The sequence below is a fragment of the Carlito syrichta genome, unplaced genomic scaffold, assembly GCF_000164805.1.
Source record: "Carlito syrichta isolate Samal-C Ts95f unplaced genomic scaffold, Tarsius_syrichta-2.0.1 Scaffold308186, whole genome shotgun sequence".
Taxonomy (NCBI): Eukaryota; Metazoa; Chordata; class Mammalia; order Primates; family Tarsiidae; genus Carlito; species Carlito syrichta.
Window position 1 is genome coordinate 138389 of NW_007252282.1, and position 6468 is coordinate 144856.

Consider the following 6468-nt stretch of genomic DNA (forward strand, 5'->3'; position numbering starts at 1 on the left):
AGACTCCAACTCAAAAAAAAAAAAAAAACCACTTTTGTGTGTACATGTGTACATCTCAACTTCTAATTATTTCCTTTGAGTAGATTCCTATGAGAAATCACTTATAAGAAAATTCAGTACGAAGTAAGAGCTCTCAATCTTAGCACATTAGGGCTATTGGCTATCACCCAAGGAGTTTTGCGGGCATGGAAAACTAATATTATGCCTGGAGAGGAAAAGGACTTAGCCATACTCGCAGGCTGCTCTACATGCCCAGAATGCCAGTTTACTAATTTACAATGAAAAATGTAAGTGGAGGCAACAGGACCTTGGCCCCCTGGCCAGAGCTTCCTCTCTCTGTAGGCCTTCTGCAGGCAGAACCACATTTTTGTTTTGTTTTGTTTTCCGTTGGAGTCTCACTCTGTCACCCAGGCTGGAGTGCAGTGGCACACTCATGGCCACCACTACTTTGATCTACTGGGCTCCAGCGATCTTTCCGCCTCAGCCTTCCGAGTAGCTGGAACTACAGGTACGCGCTACCATGCCCGGTTTATTTTTTTTATTTACTGTAGAGACAAAGTCTCACCAAGTTGCCCAGACTGGTCTCGAACCGCTGGGCTAAGGCAGTACACTCACCTTGGCCTCCCAAAGTGCTGTGATCATGCCACTGCGGTCCAGGCTGGGCAGTCCAGACTGAAGTTAGAGGATTGCCTGAGTCCGCGAGTTCAAGACCAGCCTGGGCAACTTGGCAAGACCTCGTCTCTACAATAAATCAAAAAATTAACTGGGCATGGTGGTGTGTGCCTGTAGTTCCAGCTACTTGAAAGGTTGAGGTGGAAGGATTGCCTGAGCCCAGCAGGTCAAGGCTGTGGTGGCTGGGAGTATGCCACTGCCCTCTAGCCTGGGTGACAAAGTGAGACTCCAACACACACACACAAAATTAGGTGGACATAGCAAGACCTCATCTAATTAGCCTGCAAGGTGGTGTGTGCCTATAGTCCCAGTCACTGGGGAGGCTGAGGCAGAAGGATCACATGAGTCCAGGAGGCTGAGGCTTTGTTGAGCCATGATTGCACCACTGCACTCCATCCTGGATGACAAAGTGAGACCTCAACTGAAAAAAAAAAAAAAATTAGCTGATGATGATGGTGCATGTCTGTGGTCCCAGTTACTCAGGAGGCTGAAGTAGAAGTTCAAGGCTGCAGTGAGCTACTATTGCACCACTGCACTCTAGCCTGGGTCACAGAGTGAGAGCCTCCTATCGCTAAAAAAAAAAAAAACAAAAAAAACAATCAGGTTAAGCCCTGCTGTGCATGTCTTCATAGTAGGACTTAACCATTGCCACCAGGGACAAGCATAGGGGCTCTTGGGTGGGTCACCCCACTCTTAGCAGTGTTTGAATGGGGATAGGCTTTATTTGCCTCTGTACCTCTATTTCTCGGTTTCCTAGGTAAACTAACCCTTGTCACATCGATGCATTGTTGCTTAAGGTGTGTAAATATATTCTTGTTAGTTATAGACAAATCTTTCTGACCGGAGCCAATCTGTCTCAGGCCACTTCTGGGTCAGTGGACCTCTGCAGGGCTCTTATCATTTCGAGTGTATAGTTAAATGTGTATTTTCTGGAGAGATAACCTATAGAGTTTCAGAAAAGAGTTTCAATGTGAGAGTGAACACTTCATGGCCCACTGTGTTCCAGACTTGTACTACGGAGGGCTTGACATACATCACCTCATTTAATCCCCACTGAAGTCAAGAATCTTGTCCCAAGTTAGCTTGACAAGTTAAAGAACTACTGCTTTTAAAGTGACTTTGAAGATCTCTCTTCTCTGGCATAGTCAATGTGTGTACTAAGGGAAGTCTTATTTCCCTTTCATCTTCCTAGATGAAGAAAAAAACTATTGGTGACAAGCACACAGCCCACGCCAAACAGAGCTGTGGAACGGCTTTGTTGTTTCTTCCCAGAGGTTGAGCTCGCTGTCTGTGCCAGCATCTCTGGTTACCTGTTTTCCTGCTCACAGGTCTGCGTGCTTGCTCAGACTAACTTGTGAACTGGCACCTCATATCTGCATTTCATTGATTTTGGCAGCTTGGATGCCATCTTCTCCTACAAATGTCCTTTCTCCCAAAAAAGCAGTCCTGCTGCCTCTTACTATCCCCTTTCTCCTTTTTTTTTTTTTTTGAGTTGGGGGTCTCACTCTGTCCCCCAGACTGCTGGAATGCAGTGGTAGGATCATGGCTCACCACAGCCTCTATGTTCTGAGCTCAGGCAATCCTTCTGTTTCAGCCTCTCGAGCAGCTGGGACCATAGGCACCTGCCACCATACCCGGCTAAATTTTTGATTTTTTGTAGAGATGAGGTCTCACTGTTTCCCAAGCTGGTCTCAAACTCCTGGTCTCAAGCAGTCCTCTTGTCTTGGCCTCCCAAAGTGCTGGGATTACAGGCGTGAGGCACCATGCCCAGCCTACTCACCCTTTTACTGCATCAGAGCCTAGAACTTGCAGGTTTTCTGCAGGATCATTGGGTTGCATTTTATCACAAGTGACACGCATTTCTGTCAACTTTCCAACAGAAAATCAGGCAAGAGGTTATTCAACATTCGTTTATTATTTATTCATTAATTTTCCAGGCACTAGGGATACCAATAAAAATATTTACTCTCATGGAGTCTGGATTTTAGGAGAAGAAAACAGACAATAAACAAGTAAAAATCCAGTAGGTCAGATGCTTTGAAGATAAATAAAATAGGGTGGGACATAAGGAGTGCCAGGGATAGGGCAGTTCATGGTTAAACAGGGCAGTCAGGGAAGCCTTACTGAGGAGTGGCAGTTGAGCAAAGACTTCCATGGCATAGTGAGGAAACCTGGGTTTTAGAGTCAGATGGGCCCAAGTTCAAATCTTGTCTCTGAACTTTTAACTGTGTGACCTTGGGCCACACAACCTTGACCCTTAACCTGAGCTTTAGCCTCTCCATTTACAGAATATAGATAAAAGGTATTGTAAGGCTAGAATAAACTATGTATATAGCATATATATATATATATATATATAATATACACAATGTATAAAGTGTCTGGCACCAAATGTATAAATGGAAACCATTGTTATAGCTTTTGCTAGATGATCCTGAGAATCCATGCAGTCCAGGATTCCCTTCTTTTTGGAGGGTCTTACTTGGATCCAGAGGCCCAAAGAGAGAGGCTGGAGCCCTCCTTCCCTTCCTGAGTCCAGCCCCAAGATGAAGTCAACTGCTCCAGTGATGATTTAGATGAAATTCACTCTGCAGCACTGTGCACACTCCTCTGAAAACAGAGGGTTTTCGTTTTTAAGGAAACCTCCTAATATCACTCTCTTCTCTCTGCCTGACAAAGGTGTGGTCTTAAATCCAGTTCACTGATTGCAAAATCCTGGCTTGAATCAACACTCTTGATCTATTTTCATCTCTCTACCACTTGCTTAAAATAAGGAGCTCATTGCTATTCTGCCCACGGCTGCGTCGAAATCATAACTGAGAGTTGAATACATTTTTCTCTCATCTGCTAAATACCATTTTTATCTGTGCTCAACCCACACGTCCTCAGACGACAGTGTTTGCTTTAGCAGTCCCTGCCTGGACCTGAAGGGATGGTCAGGTGACAGAGGACCCCTTCCTAGCTCCACGTGAGTGAGTCTTCTCGATGACCTATTTGTCTTCCACTGAAAATGCCCCTACCCAAGAGCTAGCTGAAGCCACCCTCCAGGCTGTCACCACAACCTCTCCTTTCGTTTTCACTACCTTTCATTGCTTGATGAGGGCAGGGAGGATTTATGAGCATCTGAGTCCCCAGTGTCTTCAGGCAAGGGCTTGAGCCTAAGCACCTTCTGGACTGAAGTCTCTCCCCTTCTTTGACTCTTGTTATAAGAGTGGGAAATTAGCAAGACAGGGAATTCAAGGAACTTCAAAAACTGTTTCATAAACATGAATTAAAAGAAGTCGACTCCTGAAAGAAATGATGTCATACTCAAAAAGCAGCCTGGAGCTCGTGCTTTTCATCTCTAATCTTCTCCCGTCCAAGCTGTGATTCCTCCCACAGGCCTTCCTCCCCTTCTCCTCCCATGAGAAGGGTCAGCACTTTTATCATCATTTTACAGACAATCAAATGAGCCCCACTGGAGAGGGAGTCCAGACGAGGATGTGAGACTCCCCTGAGGGCAGGGGAGCCTGAGGTGGCCCTCAACTGCTTCATTATTTTTATCATTATGAATTTCCCCTTTTCAGTTAGCTCCAGGGCACGTGTGATAACAAATCCTTGCCACTCATTGCAGACATCAGGTATAAGGAAGGACACTAGGGAAAAAGAATAAACGCCCTACTCTGCTGTCAGGAAAACAGAAAGGGTAAAAGTCCCAGAGAAAGCCAGGAATACAGGCTAGAGATCAGAGCTGGCTTCTGCCTCAGCCCACGCCATTCAGAAATGGCAAAGAGTTGAGGTTTCCAGCAGTGGAGGCGGATGACATCGCACCAACGACGAGAAACGGCAAGAAAACAGATTGTGAAGCTAGTTGGCCTCTGTCCAGTCCTGATTCTGCTAGTTAATAGCCATGTTGCCCTGGACAAGTTACTTTGCTTTTCTGAGCCTCAGTTTCCTCATTTGTAAAATGGGAATAATAATAGTATTTCTGCCTTGCAGCATTGTTGTAAAGGTTAAATGAGATGATAAATAAAAAGTGCATAGCACAGTATGCAGTACACAGTATGTAATTATTAAATGCCTACAGTATGATAAGCACTGTGTCAATCCCTGGAAACTTGTATGAAATAAAGCACATTCCTTGCCTTTGAGACGTTTATCAGCTATGAATAGGACAGGCAAGTGAACATTGACCACACAGTACTTTTGGAGTGGTACTGGCTGCCTATAGCTTTAGAATAGATCTTCCCACCTCTGGATGAAGTTAATTGTATGAGAACAGAGACTGAACCTATGACCTTAAATAATGGGAACATAAAAAGTAATAATAATAGCAGTCTAGAGCCGGGCTCAGTGGCTCAGCCTGTAATCCCACGCCTTTGGGAGGCTGAGGTGAGTGGATTGCCTGAGCCCGCGGGTTCGAGACCCGCCTGGGCAGGTGAGACCTCATCTCTACAATAAATCAAAAAATCAGCCGGGCGTGGTAGCACATGCCTGTAATTCCGGCTACTCGGAAGACTGAGGCGGAAGGATCGCTGGAGCCCAGCAGGTTGAGGCTGCGGTGGCCGGGAGTGGCCACTGCACTCCAGTCTGGGCGACAGAGTGAGACTCCAACTCAAAATAATAATAATAATAATAATAATAATAATAGCAGTCTAATAACTGGCCATTTCCAGGGAAAGGGTGTAAAATGTCACAGCAGCCAGTGAGTCCATTTTATCCTCCTCAACATCTTATAAGATCTGATTACTAGCTGGATATGGTGGCTCATGCCTGTAATTCCAGCACTTTGGAAGGTGGAGATGAGAGAGTTGCCTGAACTCAGGGGTTCAAGACCAGCCTGAGCAACATGGCGAGACCTTGCCTCTACAATAAATAAATAAATAATTAGCTGGGCGTGGTGGTGCATACCTGTAGTACTAGCCCCTTGGAAGGCTGAGGTGGAAGGATCATCTGCCCAGCAGGTCGAGGCTGCAGTGGCCATGAGCATGCCACTGCACTCCAGCAGGGGGTGACAGAGTGAGACTGATTCAAAAAAAAAAAAGATCTGATTATGAGTTAACTGGAGGTGAGTGTGGCTTCTCTGGGACCGACCTTAATAATTGTCTCTAAGGCCCCGCAAGTGCTAACCCCTACCTCTATACTCCCATGAAGGCCAGCAGGGTGGTGCCACGTGTTGCATGCCCTCACTCACCTCTTGGAGGGGAAACTAAGTAGCAACATGGACAAAGGGTCATTTGGGAAGGGGATGCAGGTCAGAACCTGGAGGATCTATAAACTACCAGTAAGCAGGTCATGTTTATGAGGTCAAGGAATTTAGGAAAATGCCTTCTTGCAGGTTTAGGTTGAAGTGAAACCTTCTACCTTGCTCTCAGTTGGAAATAGGGCAGTGGCAGGAGAGACAGGAAGGATGTGACAGAGGCAGTCTCCCCTGTCGCTGTGCCAGTGACCTCTGCCCAGTGAGCTCCATCTAGGGTGCATCCTGGCCCAGGTTTGATACCCTGCTTTCTGTAGTAACACTGTTAGGTCCAGGGACCCTCAAATCCTCAGGCTTTGAGGAATTCAAAGGGAGGAGAGACAGATTCAAATAAATAACTATGGCACATACGTGTGAGGTCTTTTAAAGAGATGGCCACAATCAGGGAGACCTTCATTGAAGTGTCCAGAGATGCTGTGGAATGGGGGGGTGGGGTGAGTGAGCAACACTCGGAGCCAGAGGAGGCCCCACAAAAGAAGGGTGAGAAGCAAGCCAGGCTCGGTGGCTCAGCCTGTAATCCCGTGCCTTTGGGAGGCTGAGGTGAGTGGATTGCCTGAGCC